This window comes from Ursus maritimus, unplaced genomic scaffold (assembly GCF_017311325.1).
Source record: "Ursus maritimus isolate PB19 unplaced genomic scaffold, ASM1731132v1 scaffold_27, whole genome shotgun sequence".
Classification (NCBI taxonomy): Eukaryota; Metazoa; Chordata; class Mammalia; order Carnivora; family Ursidae; genus Ursus; species Ursus maritimus.
In genome coordinates this window covers 38,548,092-38,568,721 of record NW_024425230.1, presented here as the reverse complement: position 1 = coordinate 38,568,721, position 20,630 = coordinate 38,548,092, and the positions used below count along the sequence as shown (strand labels likewise).

General features: G+C 38.7%; 1 protein-coding gene across 5 annotated transcripts in view; it reads right to left on the bottom strand.

Annotated features, from left to right (window-relative positions):
• CSNK1G1 (casein kinase 1 gamma 1) overlaps positions 1 to 20,630 on the bottom strand; it is a 170,436-nt gene that overhangs the window by 109,076 nt on the left and 40,730 nt on the right. Inside the window, exon 2 of one of the 5 annotated variants that reach the window (XM_008708611.2) lies at positions 11,246 to 11,294. The exons of the other annotated variants lie outside the window; for them this stretch is intronic. The gene's annotated coding sequence lies outside the window, so the exon portion shown is untranslated. The remainder of the gene's footprint in view (positions 1 to 11,245; positions 11,295 to 20,630) is intronic. 5 annotated transcript variants of the gene reach the window in all.

Here is a 20,630-nt window from a genome sequence, read left to right as displayed (position 1 = left end):
TTTGCAAATATATTCTCCCATTCAGTAGGCTGCCTTTTCACTTTTATTGATGACTCCCTTTGCTATGCAGAAGTTTTTTAGTTTGGGGTGCCTGAGGGGCTCAGTCAGTTGAAGTGTCAGACTCCTGGTTTTGGCACAGGTCATGGTCTCAGTATCGTGAGATGGAGCCCTGCATTGGGCTCTGCATGGAGTCTACATGGATTCTCTCTCTCTCTCTCTCTCTCTCCCTCCCTCTGCCCCTTCCTCCCCTGTGCACGCTCTCTCTCGCTAAATAAATAAATCTTTAAAAAGGAGCTTTTTAGTTTGATGTAATTCCACTTCATTTTTGCTTTTGTTGTCTTTGCTTTTGCTGTCAAACTAAAAAAAAAATCATTGCCAAGACTAATATCGAGTTGTTATACTCTACGTTTTCTTCTAGGAGTTTTATGGTTTCAGGTCTTACATTCAAGTCTATAATCAATTTTGAGTTCATTTTTGTGATGTAAGACAGGGGTCCAGTGTTCCCATCACCATTTATTGAAGAGACTATCCTTTCTCTATTGTATATTCTTGGCTCCTTTGTTGTAAATTAATTGACCATATATTCATGAGTTTATTTCAGGGATCTCTATTCTGTTCCATTGATCTATGTGTGTTTATCCCAATACCATACTGCTGTGATTACTATAACGTTGTATTACAGTTTGAAATCCAGAAGTGTGATGTTTCCAGTTTTGTTCTTTGTCAAGATTGCTTAGACTAGGGCACCTGGGTGGTTCAGTGGGTTAAGAGTCTGCCTTCAGCTAAGGTCATGATCCTAGAGTTCCGGGATGGAGCCCCACATTGCACTCCCTGCTCAACGAAGAGTCTGCTTCTCCCTCTGCCCCTCCCCCACTTGCACATGCTCTCTCTCTCTCACAAAAATAAATAAAATCTTAAAAAAAAAAAAAAGACTGCTTAGACTATTTGGGGTATTTTGCAGTTCCATACAAATTTTAGGATTGTTTTTTCTATTTCTGTGAAAAATGCCATTGGAATTTTGATACAGATTGCATTGAATCTGTAGATCACTTTGGGTAGTATGCACATTTTAACAATATGAATGCTTCCAATTCATGAGAACGGACTATCTTTCCATTTACTTGTGTCTTCTTCAATTTCTTTCATCAATGTCTCACAGTTTTCAGTTTCACCTCTCTGACTAAATTCATTACCAGGTATTTTATTCTTTTTGATACAATTATAAATGGGATTTTTAAAATTCTCATTTTCTGACAGTTCATTAGTGCACAGAAATGCATATTTTTGTATATCCATTCTGTATCCTACAACTTTACTGAATTTGTCCATTAGTTCTAATAGCTTTTGGTAGAGACTTTAGGGTTTTCTATATATAATATCACATCATCTGCAAACAGTGATAATTTTACTTCCTTGTTTCCAGTTTAGATGTCTTTCAATTTCTTTTTCTTTAAGTAGGCTCCATGCCCAGCATGGAGCCCAGTGACGGGCTTGAATTCATAACCCTTAGATCAAGCTCTGAGCTGAGATCAAGAGTCAGACACTTAACCGACTGAACCACCCAGGTGCCCCTTGATCTCTTTTCCTCAACTAATTGCTCTGGCTAGAACTTCCACTATATGTGGATTTCTTTTTTTTTATTATTTTTTTTAAGATTTTATTTACTTATTTGACAGAGACAGCCAGCGAGAGAGGGAACACAAGCAGGAGGAGTGGGAGAGGAAGAAGCAGGCTCCCAGTAGAGGAATATGATGTAGGGCTCGATCCCAGGACTTCGGGATCACGCCCTGAGCCGAAGGCAGACGCTTAACGACTGAGCCACCCAGGTGCCCCTCTGCGGATTTCTTCTTTGACGCATTGGTTGTTCAGTAACGTGTTTCTGAATTTTCCTTTTTTTCTTGTAATTGATTTTTAGTTTCATGCCATAGTGGTCAGAAAAGATGCTTGAGGGGTGCCTGGGTGGCTCAGCTGGTTAAGTGTCTGTCTTCAGCTCAGGTCATGACCACAGGGTTCCCGGATCCAGCCCCACATCGGGCTCCCTGCTCAGTGAGGAGTCTGCTTCTCCCTCTCCCTCTGCCTCTCCCCCTGGCTCATGCTCTCTCTCTGTCAAATAAATACATAAAATCTAAAAAAAAAAAAAAAAAAAAAAAAAAAGGAAAAAAGAAAAAGAAAAGAGAAAAGATGCTTGATATGCTTTCGGTCTTAAGTTTATTAAGACTTGTTTTGTGACCTAACATATGATTTATCTGGGAGAATATTCTGTGTGTGGTTAAGAGGAATGGGTATTCTGCTGCTGTCGAGTGGAACACTGTGTAAATGTCTGTTAAGTCCATCTGGTCTAGCATATACTTTAAGGCCAATGTTTACTTACCAAATATCTGTCTGGTAATCCATCCACTATTGAAAGTGGGGTACTGAAGTCCCCTACCATTATTGTGTTGCTGTCGATTTCTCCCTTCAGTTCTATTAAAGTTTACTCTATATATATTTAAGAGCTCCTATGTTGGGTGCATAAATATTTACAAAAGTTATATCATCTTGTTGGACTGACAACATTACTATTATAATGACCTTGTTCTTATTAGAGTATTTGTCTTATGTCTGATGTAAGTATCCACTGCTTTCTTTTGGTTTCTATTTGTATGGAATACCTTTTAACATCTCTTCACTTTCTGTGTGTGTCCTTAAAGCAGATGTGTCTCCTGAAGGCAGCATATAGTTGGGTCTTATCTTTTCATCCATTAAGCCACTTTACGTCTTTTGATTGGAGAAATTTAGTCCATTTATAAAGTCATTATTGATATATATGGACTTACTATTACCATTTGGTTAACTAATTTTCTGGCTATTTTATATTTCCTTTGTTCCTTTCGTTCCCTTTGTCTCTTTCTTTATGACTTAATGATTTTCTTTAGTGTGTGCTTAGATTCCTTTCACTTTCTCTTTCGTGTATCTTACAGGTTTCAGCTTTGTAGTTGCAATGAGGCTTATATAAAACATATTCACAACAGTCTGTTTTAAACTGATGAGAACTTACAACGCATACTAAAGCTGTATATTTTTACACACCCCGTCATTTTATGTTTTTGATGCCACAATTGACATCTCTTTACCTTGTGGATCCATTAAGAAATTATTGTAGCTTGTTATTTTTACTACTTTTCTCTTTTAACCTTCATACTAGATTTAGAAGTGATTTAAACCCACCACCATTACAACATTAGAGAATGCTGGATTTAACTATATATTTACCTTAACCAGTGAGATTTATACATTCATGTGTTTTCCTGTTAGTAATCACGATCCTTTAGTTTCAGCTTGAAAAAGTCCCTTTAACATTACTTTTAAGGCTGGTCTAGCAACAAACTATAGAAATGATCCCTGAGAGTATAGTCTAGTGGTGATGAACTCCTTCAATTTTTGCTTGTCTGGAAAATTCTTTATCACTCCTTCAATTCTAAAGGATTTCTGACCTCAGTAACCAACTTTATGACCATTATTTTTAACACTTTATCAAGTAAATCACTTATCTCTGCTTCTCGAGTTTTATCTTGTTCTTTTGTTCAGAAAATATTCCTCTGTTTCTTCTTTTTCCTTGACTCTGTTGGTTTCTGTATACTGGATAAAACATCCACCTCTCCCAGTCCTAACGGAGTAGTCTCCTGTAGGAGACGAGCTTTATTGCTCAGCCAGGCCCTAGCTCTTAGCTGTTTTTCAAAACTTTGTGATTGTCCAAGCCACCTTCTTTGTTCTTAGTGGTTCCCAGTAGTTAAGGTTGTGCCAACACCTGTCAGTGACCTAAAGGGGAGGACCTTAGTCAGCATTTCAATGAAGGCTAACTAGTAGCTGGACCTTCAGGCAACAGCTTTTAAAGTTTGCAAGTAGATCTCTTTCAGGGAGACTGAGAGCTGCGCTTTTTAATCTGCTCCCACTGCACTGAGCCCTCAGGGCTACAATCAGTTAAAAACTGTCTGTTATAGTCTTGTGGGACTCACAAACACAAGCCTGCCACCAGAGCCAGGCAATCAAAGGGTGCATCCCCAAGCAGCGGCCACAAAAGCCAGGGCACCAGATGATTGTACAGACTCATTCTAAGGAGACACTGGTGACATGCAGTGGGCCAGAGGGAGAATGTGGACATGGCACCTGCCAGCCTCCCAGGCCTCTGTGGAAGAGTGTGGTCTGTCCCTAGATGTGTGCTAAATCAGAAGCCTAATCCTCAGGCAGCAACTTTTCAGTATACAAATAGTGCTCTTTCAGGTAAAGACCAGGAAATGGGCATTTCTGTCTTCTGCCTCTGGAGCCAGCCATGGCAGATTCCTCAGAGGACTCTTAGGAACTGTTTGTCTGCTGTAGCCTTCAGGGCCTGTGGACACAAGCTCCACTGGCTTTCAGAGCTAGGTGTTTGGGGGGCCCATCCATCAGATGGAAGTCTTAAATGTTGAGGCACTAGATATTGGGTGAAAACTCTTCACTCCTCAGGGAGAAGCTGGGAGTTGTGAGTTCTCTCCTAAATTGTATATTGCTGTGCCAGGGGTGGGATTTATGGAAAGAAATTGTCTCAGTCCTTCCTATCCATTTCAATGTGGGTTTTTCCCCCTCATTCACTCAATGTGTATCAGTTGTTCAACTAGCTTCTGGATTCCTTTCAGAGGGAATTCTGTGCGTAGCTGTAGATTTGATATGCCCATGGGAGGAGATGAGTTCAGGAGCCTCCTATGTCATCAGCACCATCTTGGACTGGAATGAACGCTAAGCCCATCTGACATTTTCAGTCCTTTAGCATCTCGCATTTTTTCCACATCCTCCCATTTAAAAAAAAAATGTTACTACTATTTAAAAAAACATACTTTTAAAACTACCATTAAGAAAAAATACTTGTGAATATTGACAAAATGATTCTAAAGTTTATATGAAAAGGCAAAAGATGGGGTGCCTGGGCGGCTCAGTCGTTTAAGCACCTGCCTTCAGCTCAGGTCATGATCCCAGGGTCCTGGGATCGAGTCCTGCATGGGGCTCCTTGCTCAGTGGGGAGACTGCTTCTCCCTTTGCCCCTTCCCCCCATATCTCTCTCTCGCAAAAATAAAGAAATAAAATCTTAGAAAAAAAGAAAAAAGAAAGCAAGCGAGAAAGAAAAGGCAAAAGACCCAAAATAGTCAACTCTACTTCAAAGAGAAGAACAAAGTCAGATGACGAACACTACTCAAGTTTAAGACTTGCTATAAAGCTACAGTATTCAAGACAGTGTGGTACAGGTAAAAGAAGAGACAAATAGATCAATGGAACAGAACAGAAAACCCAGAAATAGGCTCACACAAATATAATCAAACTGATCTTTGACATAGGAGCAAAGGCAATACAGTGGAGGATTATCTCTTCCAAAAACGGGACTAGAAAAAATGGATACTACACACGAAAAAGTGAATCTAGACACAGACCTCACACTATCACAGAAATTATCTCAGAATGAATGATAGATCTAATCGGAAAACAAAAAACTATAAAACTACTAGAAGGTATTATACAGAAAATCTAAGTGACTTTGGGTTTGGCAATGATTTCTCAGATCCACCACCAAAAGTGCAATCCATGAAAGAAAAAATTGTTAAGCTGGACTTAATTAAAATTAAAAACTCCTGCTCTTCAAAAGTCATTCTTGAAAGAATGAAAATATAAGCTACAGACTGGAAGAAATATTCACAAGACAAACACCTGAAAAAGGACTGTTATCCAAAATATTAAAAAAAAAAAAAAAAAACACCCCAACAAGTTGAAACTAAACAAGAAAAGAAACCCAAGTTAAAAATGGGCAAATGAGGGCACCTGGCTGGCTCAGTCGGTAGAGCATGCAACTCTTAATTTCAGGGTCCTGAGTTCAAGCCCCACATTGGGTGTAGACCTTACTAAAGAAAAAGAAAATGGGCAAAGGATCTGAACAGATACCTCACAAAGATATACAGATCACAAATAAGCATATAAAAAGATGCTCAACATCATATGCCATCAGGGAACTGCAAATTCAAATAAGGTACCACTCCACTATTAGAATGGGAAGCACAAAAACACTGACAACACCAAATGCTGGTGAGGATGTGCACCAACAAGAACTCCCGTTCAGGGGCGCCTGGGTGGCTCAGTCAGTTAGGCGTCTGCCTTCAGCTCAGGTCATGATCCCAGGGTCCTGGGATCGAGTCCCGCATCAGGCTCCTTGCTCAGAGGGGAGCCTGCTTCTCCCTCTGCCTGCCCCTCTTCCTGCCTGTGCCCTCTCTTGCTCGCTCTCTCTCTCTGACAAATAAGTAAATAAAATCTTAAAAAAAAAAAAAAATAGAACTCTCATTCATTGCTGGTTGGAATGCAAAATGGTACAGCCACACTGGAAGACATTTTGGCAGTTTCTTACAAAGCTAAACATATTCTTATCATATGATCCAGCAATCCTTGGTACTTATTCAAAAGAACTGACAATTTAAGCCCATACAAAAACCTTCACATAATGTTTATAGCAGCTAAACATAGTAAATGTTTTAACTGAAATCGCCAAAAAGTGGAAGCAACCAAGATATTTTTCAATAGGTGAATGGATAAACTATGATATAGTCACGCAAAGGAATATTATTCAGCAATAAAAATAAATGAAGTATCAAGCCATGAAAAGAAATAGAGGAACCTTCAAAGAATATCGCTAAGTGAAGGAAGCCAATCTGAAAATACTATACACTATGATTCCAACTATTTGACATTCTGGAAAAGGAAAAATTATGGCGACAGTAAAAAGATCAGTGGTTTCTACCAATTCGGGGAGACAAAGGGAGAAAGGGATGAAAAGGTAGAGGGGATTTTTGGAGCAATGATTCTATAGGATACTGTAATAGTAGATACATGTCATTATGTGCTTGTCAAAACCTATAAAATATATAACACAAGGACTGGATTCTAATGTAAACTATGGGCTTTACTTAATAATACAGTCAACCCTTGAACAGCACAGGTCCACTTATAAAGGATTGTTTTTTATAAATATAGTACAATACTATAAATGTATTTTCTCTTCCTTATGATTTTAATATTTTCTTTTCTCTAGCTTACTTTAAGAATACAGTATATAACACATACAACACACAAAATTTGTGTTGACTATTTATGTTATTAGTGAGGCTCCTGGTCAACAAGAGTATCAGTAGTTAAGTTTTTGGGAAGTCAAAAGTTATAGGCAGATTCTTAACTGCACTGGAGGGCTGGCACCCCTAACCCCCACATTATTCAAAGGTCAATTGTAATTTTAAATAAGCATGTATTATTTTAGTTACTTAAAAAAAATCGTAACATAAAAATTCCCTCAATTTTTTAACACAAACCAGCAAAACATGTCTGCAAAGCTACATATCTTTATATTACCCTCTTCCTGTCTCATACAGAATAAGTGGTCCTCTCACCCAAGGCAAGTAACTTATAAGCTTTACTGTATCATCTCTCTCACCTAACCTTTATCCTCTTCCTCTCTCCTGATCCCCTACAATGAGCACTAAACATGTTCAAAATATTCCTATGAAAAATACAAGACACAACGCCCATCCCTTAGTCCTTATCTCTGGTCCTTCACAACCAAACTGAAGAGTTGTCCTCACTCACTCTATTATTTCCTTATTACTGAACACTGCATGACAGGGTTTTTAATCCCATCCCCCCAAACCATTGTTACCTTTCTTTTCCCCAGATAAACCACACCCTTGAGGTTAAATCTGAGGAACACTGTTCAGTCCTTACCTTTTTGATCTCCTGGCACTGGTGGCCTTTTGCTCTTATTTTAAAAAATTCTTTCCCCTTTGAGTTCATGCTGTCACTCACTTCTGACTTACTTTCTGTTTCTCTGACTGCTCCTTTTTTTTTTTTTTCAGTAGGCTCCATGCCTAGCGTGGAGCCACACACAAGGCTTGAACTCACTACCCTGAGATCAAGACTTGAGGCTGAGATCAAGAGTCAGATGCTCAATCCAGTGACCCAGCCAGGTGCTCCGAACTGCTTCTTATTCGGCCTCTCCTTAAATGGTTTCATTTTCTCTAAATACTGTCTCAAGCCTCTCTCCTCACTCAACACCACTTCCTGGTTTCTAGTCATGCATTCATTCAACATAAATGTATTAAGCATTCATTATGTAAAAGACACTGTTCCCAGGCACTGCTACATTGTTCTAAGCATCCATATCATCCATATCATATATTCATTTACATGCTGATACATCCTAAATGTAAATTACATTTCCAGCCTTTCTCCTGAGGTTGAGATCTACATAGTCAGAGGTATACTTAATTTTTCTACCTAAACATAAAAAATGCAGATACTTCAAACTGAACACTCCCAACGGAACTCATCTCTTGGCTCCCATTTCTGCCACCACCCTCGCCTCCCCAAGAAAATTTCAAACCTACTTTCTTCTCTCGGGATCTTATCTCAAAGCACAATAGTACTAACCATCTACTTCATGACCTAAACAAGAGACAAAAGAACTGTCAATTTTAGCTCTTAACACTCAAATCTAAAAGTTTTCTCCATGTTGATTAGTACCACTGTGGCAAAGAAACTACCCTCCCAGGGGATGGAACACAATCTCATACTGATCTCCTTGCTCCAGATTTCCCCTCTCAACTCTTGCCGGTCCACAGCAATTTGTGCACCACTGTAGCCTGAGGGAACTTTCTAAAATGCAGATCTGATCTGTTATCTTCCAACTCAAACTCTCAATAGCTTCTCAATAGTCTTAGAGAAAAGGTAAAATCTCTTAAGTGGCTTAAAGTCCTTCCTGATCTGCCACTTGCTTACCTCTCCAGCTTCATTTCACTTCAATCCTCCCTTCGCAGTTAAATGTTAACGAACACCACACTTAACTGCATTTCTTCCTAAAGGCCCTCAGCCTGGACCCCTTAAGTTAACTTATGCTCCTCTTTAGCCTTTACCTTAAATGTCCCTTTCCCTGGAAACTTTTCCTGACTCTTCAATTTTGTGTTACGTGTCCCTTGTATGTACTCTTTCAGTAGGGTACTTGTGTTGAGACAGTGAAACTATTCTGTATGATACCAAAAGGGTGGATGTATGTCATACATTTGTCTGAACCCACAGAACGTACAACACCTGGAGTGAACCCTAATGTAAACTACAGGCTTTGGGTGACTATGATTTGTCAGTGTAGGTTCATCAACTATAACAAACGTATCATTTGGTGGGGGATGTTGATAATGGAGGAGCTACACATGTTTGGGGGGGATATATGAGGGGTAAATCTCTGCACTTTTTAATTTTACTGTGGACCTAAAACTGCTCTAAAAAATGAAGTCTTAAAAAAAAGAAGATATACACACGTGTTTGTTTACACACGTTTCTAAATATTATTTCGACATAAAAGAACTTTAAGGAATTAATAGCAATTACTGAAGGAGTCTGCATAATCTCCAGGTGTTGGAAAGGAAAAGTAAAAGCACTTGTGTCTATTCAAAGTGGAATTCTTGGGACGCCTGGGTGGCTCAGTCGGTTCAGCATCGGCCCTCAGCTCAGGTCATGATCCCAGGTCCTGGGATATAGTCCTGCATGGGGCTCCTTGCTCAGCAGGGAGTCTGCTTCTCCCTCTGCCTCCCGCCACTCCCCCTGCTTGTGCTCTCTCTCTCCGTCAAATAAATAAAATCTTAAAACAAAAACAAAATGGAGTTCTTAATTCAACCAACAAACATTAAGCGAGTGCCTAAAACTAGGATAGTCACCAGGAACATAAGGGTGAGGTCAACATATACGTAGTTCCTGTGCTCACAGAGCTTACAGTCTAGAGGTGGCATCAAAATCAATCACAGGAATAAAAGAAATACAAAGGAATCAAAGACCGGCTGAATAAACATTATGAGTAAGTCAAAAGGGAGAGATTTAGATAGAGGGGGATTAAGGCCTTTATCAGAAGCCACACTTACAACAGTGTCCTCGAGGATGAGAAAAAGACCACCTTATCAAGAGCTAGGAACAGAGCCTCCAGATGGAGGAACAGCCTGTAAAAAAAGACTTGGTGGAAGAAGATCAACAGCCTGAGGATTATGGTTCTCAAGGTGAAAACATAGCAGGAGTCCATCATGCAGGATTTTTACAGATCACTGAGACAGCAAAAAGAAACCATTAAAGCATTTAAAGCAGTGGAGTGACAGGTAAAGGGATTTAGGGTTTACAAAATACATTTATATTTATTTTTATTTTATATTTAAATTCAATTTAGTTAACATATACTATATTATCAGTTTCAGGGGTGGAATTTAGTGATTCATCAGTTGCATACAATACCCAGCGCTCAAGACATCAAGTGCCCTCCTTACTGTCCATCACCTAATTACCCTATGCCCCACTCCAGCAACCTTCGGTTTCCTATAGTTAAAAGTCTCTTATGGTTTGCCTCCCTCTCTGTTTTCATCTGATTTTCTTTCTCCTTCCCTTCCCCTATATTCATCTGTTTTGGTTCTTAAATTTCACACATGAGTGAAATCATATGGTATTTGTCTTTCTCTGACTGACCTATTTTGCTTAGCGTAATACCCTCTAGTTCCATCCACATCATTGCAAATGGCAAGATTTCATTATTTTTGATGGCTGAGTAATATTTCAGTGTGTGTGTGTGTGTGTGTGTGTGTGTGTGTGTGTGTGTCACATCTTTATCCATTCATCTGTTGATGGACATCTGGGCTTTCCATATTTTGGCGATTGTAGACATTGCTGCTTATAAACACTGGGGTGCATGTGCCGCTTCAAATCACTATGTTTGCATACTTTGGATAAATAGCTAGTAGTGCAATTGCTGGGTGGTAAGGTAGTTCTATTTTTAACTTTTTGAGGAACCTCCATACTGTTTTACAGAGTGGCTGCACCAGTCTGCATTCCCACCTACAGTGTAAGACGGTTCCCTTTCTCCACATCCTCACCAACATCTGTTGTTTCCTGAGTTGTTAATTTTAGCCATTCTGACCAATGGTGGTTTTGATTTGTTTTTCCCTGATGCCAAGTGATATTTATATTTTAAAATGATTAATTCTGGGTGCTTTGTGACCTATTCAGTGAAATGAATCTGGACTTACCTGCCCTGGTAAAAGCCAATTATTCCTTGCCATAGATGAGGAACCTGAAGCTCAGAGAGCTTTAGAGCACTAACTAGGTCACACAGTCAAAACCTGAGCTCTCTACCATCTGCCACAAGTACCAAAGAGCCCTGCACTCACTTACTCACCCATTCAGCCCCATTGAATCAAAAGTGCACTGGCTTCACAACTGTCCTCCTGAAACAATAAAAAAACAAAAATGTGTGGTGATTTTTAAATGTGTCCACAATTTTTTTTTTTTTTTACTAGGAAGCCAGCCTAATTCTCCCTCCCTTGAATAACTTAAAATTCCTTCTGTTTCCCACACTGATGTTCTTCATCACTTGAACACTGTATTTATGGGCAGAATTTCTCCATGGGATCTCATTTGCTTTTTTTAAAAACAGCTTTATTGAGATATAATTTACATACCATACAACTCATCTAAAGCACATTTCTGTTTTTAAAATAATTTTAGGGTGGGGGCACCTGGCTGGCTCAGTCGGTGGAGCGTGCAACTCTTAATTTGGGGTTGTGAGTTCAAGCCCCATGTTGGGTGCTTGAAAAATAAAATCTTTAAAAATAATAATAATTAAAGAATAATTTTTGAACTTGGGAGATATCAAATTTAGCCCACAATTAGTACAACTGGCTTTTCTTGAGTTTGTTCACCTGGTAAATACTTACTAGTTTCCTTAGTTGGCTCATTGATTTCCCCAACCTGACAGGGACGGGCAGGGACCCAGGCCTAAAGGAACTGTCCTACAACTGAGAAAAGGATCTTAGGAGACTGTTTCTCCTGCCTTTGGCCTCATCTTTATTTTTTTTTTTTTAAAGATTTTATTTATTTATTCAACAGAGATAGAGACAGCCAGCGAGAGAGGGAACACAAGCAGGGGGAGTGGGAGATGAAGAAGCAGGCTCATAGCGGAGGAGCCTGATGTGGGGCTTGATCCCATAACGCTGGGATCACGCCCTGAGCCGAAGGCAGACGCTTAACCTCTGTGCCACCCAGGCGCCCCTGGCCTCATCTTTAGATCTTGTTCATATAAATTTGGTAAGGACTGTGAAAAGAAAAGCACTTAAATCTATTCAAAGTGGAATTCTTGGGATGCCTAGATGGCTCAGTCAATTAAGTGTCTGCCTTCAGCTCAGGTCATAATCCCAGGGTCCTGGGACTGAGCCCTACACTGGGCTCCCTGATCAGTGGGGAGCCTGTTTCTCCCTCTACCCCTCCCTTGCTCCTGCTCTCTTGCTCTCTCTCTCTAATAAATAAATAAAATCTTTAAAAAATTTTTGGTAAGTTGTAGAAGCCAACTGTGATATTAAAAGGTTTAATCAGAGAGGAGGGAAAATATGTATTTATATAAATATTTTTACAAATAATATAAATAAATTATATATAGTTTATCACTTTGCTGTTGTGGCCTCATAACACATGTACCTAACTTTCTCTTTCCTAGGACATATTAGTATGGCTTTTCAAACTTTATATGGTTCTGACAACAGTGCATGGTCCCCCTAGAAAGACAGTTACAACTGAATTTTTTTAAATCTGGTCCAAACTATATTGTTCCTGGAAGGCATTCCTTGAAACCTACGGCATAAATTAGGGGTTATCTCTGTTTTCATCACTCTGATAAAATTTTCTTCATTACTTTTGTTTTCTTATTGTTTTATTATTGTTGTTAATTCATTATACTCTATTCTTTTAGTAGGGAGGGTTAAGGTTGAAGGCTAATGGGTATAAACCTATAGTTACAATATCTTCTTTCCTGGAGAACTATTTACTTTGAACAAATGTTCAAATTTACTGTGAAGCTGGATAAAATCTGGTTTAATCCAGATTCTCATCCATTAGACTTTGAGCTGCCTGACTTGTTACTTCATAAAACTTATCACATTTGATTTTCCTGTCAAATTATATATACTTTTCAAGTATTACTAAAATGTATCTACTCTCTAAGAATAAAAATCTGACATCCAATAATATTCAAAAGAAATATACCACCTTTTTTTCCCAAATATGTTTTGAGTAGCACTTTTAGAAAAAATTGGCCTCTTCAGGTGATTACTTTAAGAAAGCTATACTTCTTTGGATTTTAAATTACTGGAAGTTTTTTTTTCAAACTTAGCTTAACTTCTCATGCTTACCTTCTCTTACTTATGTTATACACATAAAATGTAACACTCTTCCCTTGAATAAATTAAAATCATAAAAGGATAATACTGCTTGTCTAAAAAGGCTTAAAACAGAACAAAACTGAATGATGGCCTGAGCACAACCAGGGCTTTTTATGATTCTCCAGATAATTCCATTAAACAGCCATGCATCAAGAAACAAACTCACTGATGCAAAGGTTGCAATGCTGAGAAGGACCAGATATCAAAAGTAATGAGTCATGACTGCTTTAAAGGTATATGGTGGTACTTCCCGGCCCCTGTTGACTTCTACCATGTAAGAATACAGACCCAATGCTGCCAGCACTGATTTTTCAGGAGTTGTTATTAGTACTGAAATTTCAATAAAATCTCCCCAATTTTAGAGGTGCCTGGGTAGCTCAGTCAGTTAAGCATCTGACTTCAGTTCAGGTCATGATCTCAGTGTCCTGGGATCAAGCCCCATGTGAAGCCCCCCCCCCATCCAGTCCTGTGCACCCCTCCCCAGGCTCCGTGCTCAGCGGGGAGTCTGCTTGTCCCCCTCCATCTGCCCCTCCCTGCCACACCTGCTCTCTCTCTTTCAAATATATAAATAAAATCTTAAAAATCTCCCTATTTTTATATATTAGCAATTAACTTTCAAAAATTTTAAATAATGTCCAAGACACCCATTTGCAACCTGTGGTCTAAAGTTGTTCAAGTGAAATACAGCTTTCAAAGTCTTTAGCATAAATAATCTTTGTTGCCAAAAACAAGGACGGGAGGTGCACCTGGGTGGCTCAGTTTATTGGGCATCCGACTCTTGGTTTCAGCTCAGGTCGTGATCTCATGGGTACCGGGATCAGGCCCCGCGTCAGACTCCTCACTCAGTGGGGAGTCTGCTTAAAGGTTCTCTCCTCTGCTCCTCCCTGTCCCTCTCTCACGAATAAAACTTAAAAAAAAAAAAAAAAGGATGGGAACTCACAGAACAAGAAAAAGTACCCTGTTTAAACTAAAAAGTACCTATTCACTCCAGCAATAAAAACAAATCTCATGAAAAGTGGAAGTCTGAAATAATGATAACAGTTTCTACCAAATAGTTCAGAGTATCATGGCTAGTGCTATTAACTAGATAAATTTAATTCATTTGTTTCTTTTTTTTTTTTAAGATTTTATTTATTTAACAGAGAGAGAGAGAGAGAGAGCCAGTGAGAGAGGGGAACACAAGCAGGGGGAGTGGGAGAGGAAGAAGCAGGCTCCCAGCAGAGGAGCCTGATGTGGGGCTCGATCCCAGGACTCCAGGATCACGTCCTGAGCTGAAGGCAGACGCTTAACGACTGCGCTACCCAGGCGCCCCCAATTCATTTGTTTCTTATTCAAGGGAATATTCCCATTTCTTGATTTCAAATCCAAATGAGAACAATTTAAGGTATTATTCTAAGAAAATAAACAGTTTTTAAAACAAAAGGTTATTCCACATTAGATAATGGTATATGACTTATAACATTTATATGATAAACAGACAGGTTTATAAAGGAAAAAGGCTACGATATATAAAATTACAAGTCCACGGGCTAATGATGAATGTACCTACTTCTGATACTGAAATAGGTTATGGCCACAGACACTGCAAATTTCATTTAAAAGCATCCAGTCAGGGGCGCCTGGGTGGCACAGCAGTTAAGCGTCTGCCTTCGGCTCAGGGCGTGATCCCGGCGTTATGGGATCGAGCCCCACATCAGGCTCTTCCGCTATGAGCCTGCTTCTTCCTCTCCCACTCCCCCTGCTTGTGTTCCCTCTCTCGCTGGCTGTCTCTGTCTCTGTCGAATAAATAAATAAAATCTTTTAAAAAAAAAAAATAAATAAATAAATAAAAGCATCCAGTCAAAGACTTACAACACTAATATTGGTAAAGCTTTCTTATTAGGAAATGATCATATCATTAAACTTTCCTGGAGCAAGCAATGCAGCCAATGGGGGGAAGGAGGCGACTGGAGTTTTAAGGGTTATATACATAAAGCCTGAATCTCTTCCTGTATTGCCCATTAACTTATTGATAAGCCACACAAGGCAATAACAAATCTCACAAGAGTGCATGCTAGGCTCTAATTAGATCTTATGTAACATTTCATTGTATTTGTACTCCATTCTCTCAACTCAATTACCCTAAATAGTAACTATCTTCCACCTTCTGAAACCCTTATTCTAGAACGTATTTTTCTTCTCTCCTCGAACATAAAGGATTGTAACAGGAATGTTCCCATATGCAGCGTTCTCTTTCTCAGTTTTATGCATGAACTAGGTACAAAGGAATCTGATTCTTTGTTCCAAAGGTGCCAAGCTAAGCCTTTTTCATCTAGGTACATACTATACTCTTACTTGGTACTTGGAAACCAAAGTTTAAAACTCAGTTACTATAAAGTTTAAGATAGGGCTGCACTTGAATCCTAGTAATATGAAAGGCATTACACTATTATCTTCTGCTTGCTTTTATCATGAAAGAGTCTTCATTTTACACTGTATTTATGGGTAACTTAAAGAGCTGCTATTGACAATCTGACAGCATTACAAATACAAATACTACTCTAATTTTACCTAACTTTTGTCCAGTTTCAAATAACTATTTGTTAATCACTGGCTGAACATATAATCAACTTCACCCATCTGATTCGAATGTTTAAGGTTATATTTATCCCCCTCTTTCCTTCAAAGGGTGACTATCTGCTTATGCTCTCATTTTATAGCTTACATATAATGCAAAAGGAACAGTTTGTTTCTATATTCTCTTCTTTTTAAAGATTTTATTTGAGAGAGAGAGCTGGAGAGAGAGAGAGAGAATGAGGTGGGGGGGGCAGAGGGAGAAGCAGACTCCTCACTGAGCAGGGAACCCCAATGTGGGGCTCAATCCCAGGACCCCAGGATCATGACCTGAGCTGAAGGCAGATGCTTAACTGACTGAGCCACCCAGGCGCCCCTTTCTATATTCTTAATACAAAGCCACTCTTTCTTGGATTTTATTAATCTCTGCATACAGTTTATAGGACATAATGAAAAACCTAGGGATAATTCACATCTGTCACACTGTAGAACAGGGACAACTATAATATCTAAAACCTTTGGGCCTTTGTGTGCCAGACACTTTTTAAGTGATTTAAATATATTAATTCATTAAATCCTACAATCCTATGAAACAGTAATATTTTTACTGTCATCCTCATTTCACAGATGAGGAAACTGAATAAGGTACCTAAGATTCATAAAACTAGGAAGCAATGGAGCCAGCATACCTAGCAGCCTGACTCAAGAATCCTTTATAAATACTATACTGATTACCAAAACCTATAGGAAGAGAGGTATATGGTTGCCCTAAGACAGCATACTCTTGTAGCCTGATATTAAAATGAACCCCATCCAACTTCTTCAGTGGTTAAGATTCATTACTGACTGGGGGTGCCTGGGTGGCTCAGTCGGTTAAGCGTCTGCCTTCAGCTCAGGTCATGGTCGTAGGGTCCTGGGATCAAGCCCCATGTCGGGCTCCCTGCTCAGCAGGGAGCCTGCTTCTCCCTCTCCCTCTGCTGCTACCCCTGCTTGTGTTCTCTCACTCTGCCGAATAGAGAAATAAAATCTTAAAAAAAAAAAAATAGAAGATTCATCACTGACTGGCACAACAAATACAGAGATTATCACAAGAAAATGTATTCTTTTAGGAAATATGAGTACATCTTCATGTATAATTACATTCAAGTTTTCTCAAGAAGATGTTACTGACCTAACATGTAAGGTACAATTTATTATTATACAGTCCAATGCTCTATAATGTGTTAGGTAGGGTACATTTTGAACACATAAAAGTATCTTAACCATAAGAATTTGATTAATACAAAATTTAATACAGAACTCTTTTGGTCCTTTCAATTTTTGTGATATCTGGAACCATGGACACTTTTTCCTATAATCATTCTCTACAGCTAAGCTATAATAAAATAAAAGTATTTATTTTAAGAAGAATGGAACAACATGAATTCAAGCGGTCATCAATGATACTTTACCTTCACTGGGATATGGCTATAGTTACATTATACAACTCAAATGTAGCACAGCAAGCTTCTATTTGAATTCTACAAATATATATGATCAGCTTTAAACTTCATCTTTCTTTATTTTCAGTAAAGGTAACTGAATTCCATTAACTAGAGAGGTCAAAGTGAGGAGTTAAGACTAAGATAATTCACAATCTTGACAGCTGTTAGTACTAAATAATTCTCAGATTATAATGGATTACCTCAGAGCAAGAAAAACCATAGTACTAGAATCATAAAAGACTATCTAACCATTTCTATGAAATATTAATTAAAATTAGGAAGAATTAGGGGCACCTAGGAGGGGCTCAGTCAGTTAAGGGGTGAGCGTCTGCCTTCTGCTCAGGTTGTGCCGTTCTCTCTCTCTCTCTACCGCCCCTCTAGTGCTTGCACTCTCTCTCTCAAATTAATAAAATCTTTAAAAATAAATAAAATTAGGAAGAATTAGATTCACGACTACTTTAAGATTTGAGAAAGAGAGAACGTGCGCACATACACGTGAGTGAGGGACAAGCAAAGGGAGAGGGGGAGAGAGAGAAATCCCAAAGCAGACTCCCCGCTGAGCACAGAGCCTGACCTGAGTCTGGATCCCAGGACCTTAAGATCATCACCTGGGCCGAAATCAAGAGTCAGAACCTTAACCAACTGAGCCATCCAGGCACCCCCATGAATACTTTAAATAAAGGTTTTTAAGCCCCATAATTTCAACTACCTTTAACTACCATAAACATTAGGGTTTAATTCACAGTTCTGAATTTTTCCAGTATTAAGAACATTGTTTGAGTGCCTACTGCAAACTAGGTACCATATGAGACACTTCACATGGGTTATCTTACCCATGAGAGAAATAAAGTTTAAGGACATTAAGTAATTTGCCAAATATTACCACAGCTAAAAAATGGCAGAAAGAGAACTCAAATGCAGATGTGCATAATTCCAAAACCGTTCCCACATCATGTTATGCCATCCTATCACATCACACCTCACCTCACCTCATTAAAAATGAATAAAAACATCCATACATCAGTTTTCAGTTAGCTTTACTGTTTCTTTTTAATGATTTATTTATTTCGGGGGAGAGGGGTAGAGGGAGAGAAAGTCCCAGGCAGACTCTGCACTGAGCATGGAGACTGACAGGGGGCTCAATCCCAAAACCCTGAGATCAGACCTCAGCCAAAAGCCAAGGGTAAGACACTCAACTGACTGCGCCACCCAGGTGCCCCAGTTTTACTGTGTTTTAGATACAGTTTACAAAAATATTTTTAATGTCATAGGAACATTTTACTTTTATGTATACTTTTTAAGGTTATGTAAAAATTGGGGCGCCTGGGTGGCTCAGTCAGTTGAGCCACTGGCTCTTGGTTCCGACTCAGGTCATGATCTCATGGGTCATGAGATCCAGGACCACCCCCCCACCCCCCCACCCCCGCCAGGGCTCTGGTTCAGCAGGGAGTCTGCTTCGGGATGCTCTCCTGCTGCCCCTCCTCCCCCCCAAATAAATAAAATCTTTTTTAAAAAATAAAGTTATGTAAAAATTATCAACCAATGAATATTGACTTACAGCAAAACCAGTTCTTCTGATAAACACAATTTATACTAATTTACCAACCTTTTAAATTTTAGTGTAATAACTATTACAGGACTGGGGAATTCATCTTTATTTTCAGAGATTATACACTCAGCTTTAAACATGAGCTGAACTACCTGGGAAGAAAGGAATAAACAAATCCTAGCATGTACATCTCAGGAGTAAAACACAGGAGTACCATTTCTAAGACCATCACATTCAAGGAGCTAGAAAGAGGCAGTTTTAATTTAAAACTAAGGCAATGATACCAACAAAGCATGAACTGTGAAACCTTTTATCTACTTTAACAGATGACAGCATTACAATGGTCTTTACCAAAAAATTCAGTCCTACAATTACCTGGTTTTCTCTAATTTAGGGTAAGATCACACTATTATTTTCATCATCAGTTTCCCTAATGATATTTCCAGAAGAGTTAATACAAAGATTCAGATTACTGGCTTATTTTACAATAATTGCTTTGTTAAGACAATCGACAAAGAAAACGAGCATTTGTTTCAAGCACTTCTTCTAACTTCTATTTCAGAACACATCCTGTGTGAGAAGGGTAAATCAACACAGACTAATAGAAAAAAGTATCTTTCAGTAGTTTGGTGAAAGGGTTTTCTTTTCTACCCTACTATAAAAGTTTTTCAAGCTAAGTTATGCTAAAAAACCAAAAACACAGTAACTATCATTAAGCAGATGGTTTTTCTTCTCTACTGAAGGAAAATAAATAATAAAACTGTCATGACAAAGCCAGTATTGAAAAGCCACTAACACCTCCCATTGGCATACAGAGTCACAAAGATCCTGAATCCTAATTTCCTTATAAAAATTTTTTTTTAAATAAGGCTTTGATAACTGCAGTGTGGTAATACAGGAACAGTCAGCATAACAGGTTACAGAACACCAACAAGCAGCCTTGATGACATCCCAAATAATTATCGGATTGAGTTCCCACCACTGATTGCCTCATCCCTATCTAACTTCCGAAGAACTATTGTGTTTCCTCCATTAACATTACTTTGTGATTGAGGATTTGAATTTTTAAGCTTTAAAATAACTTTTCACCTAATTCCTACTTTTTTAAAAACACCCTATCACAAGCTTAGTAGTAGAGGGCCTCCAATATTGGTAGGAAAAATTAGAATTTCAAATTTTTCTGTTGATCAAGGAAATACTAGGTTGTCACACAAACATTCTGATTTGAGTTCCTCCAGTAGAGAGTCAACTTACTCCTGCTGTTTCCTGTCTTTTTTTAGTTACTTCGTTTAAAAACTTAAGGATAAGAACAAATAAAGCCTTCTTAAAACCTGCCTGTAAGCGTCTTCAATGTAGGAGCAAATCTTTGTTTTCACTGTACTTCCAGTGCCAACACTAGGCTTAAAACAAAATAGTTGCTCAATAAATTTATGATGCACAAATGAGTAATATTAGCCTTAATCATACATCTATTTATCACTACACAATAGACTGTGGCTATCTTTACCTGTCTGCTCACTAAACTGCGGAACTCTACAGAACCAGGCACTGCTGTCTTAGCTGCCTACAGTGTCAAGCATTGCACACAGAAAACAGCAGAGTAAATAAACGTTTAACTGAGTGATTGTTTCTAATTAACTGAAATTTACTTAACAGGTACCCTCAATTAACTAAATCCTAGCCCTCCATTTTACTTATTCTAATTGCCAAAAAATTATAAAACAACACAACCACAATATACACAAAACCCATAACCCATCCTCT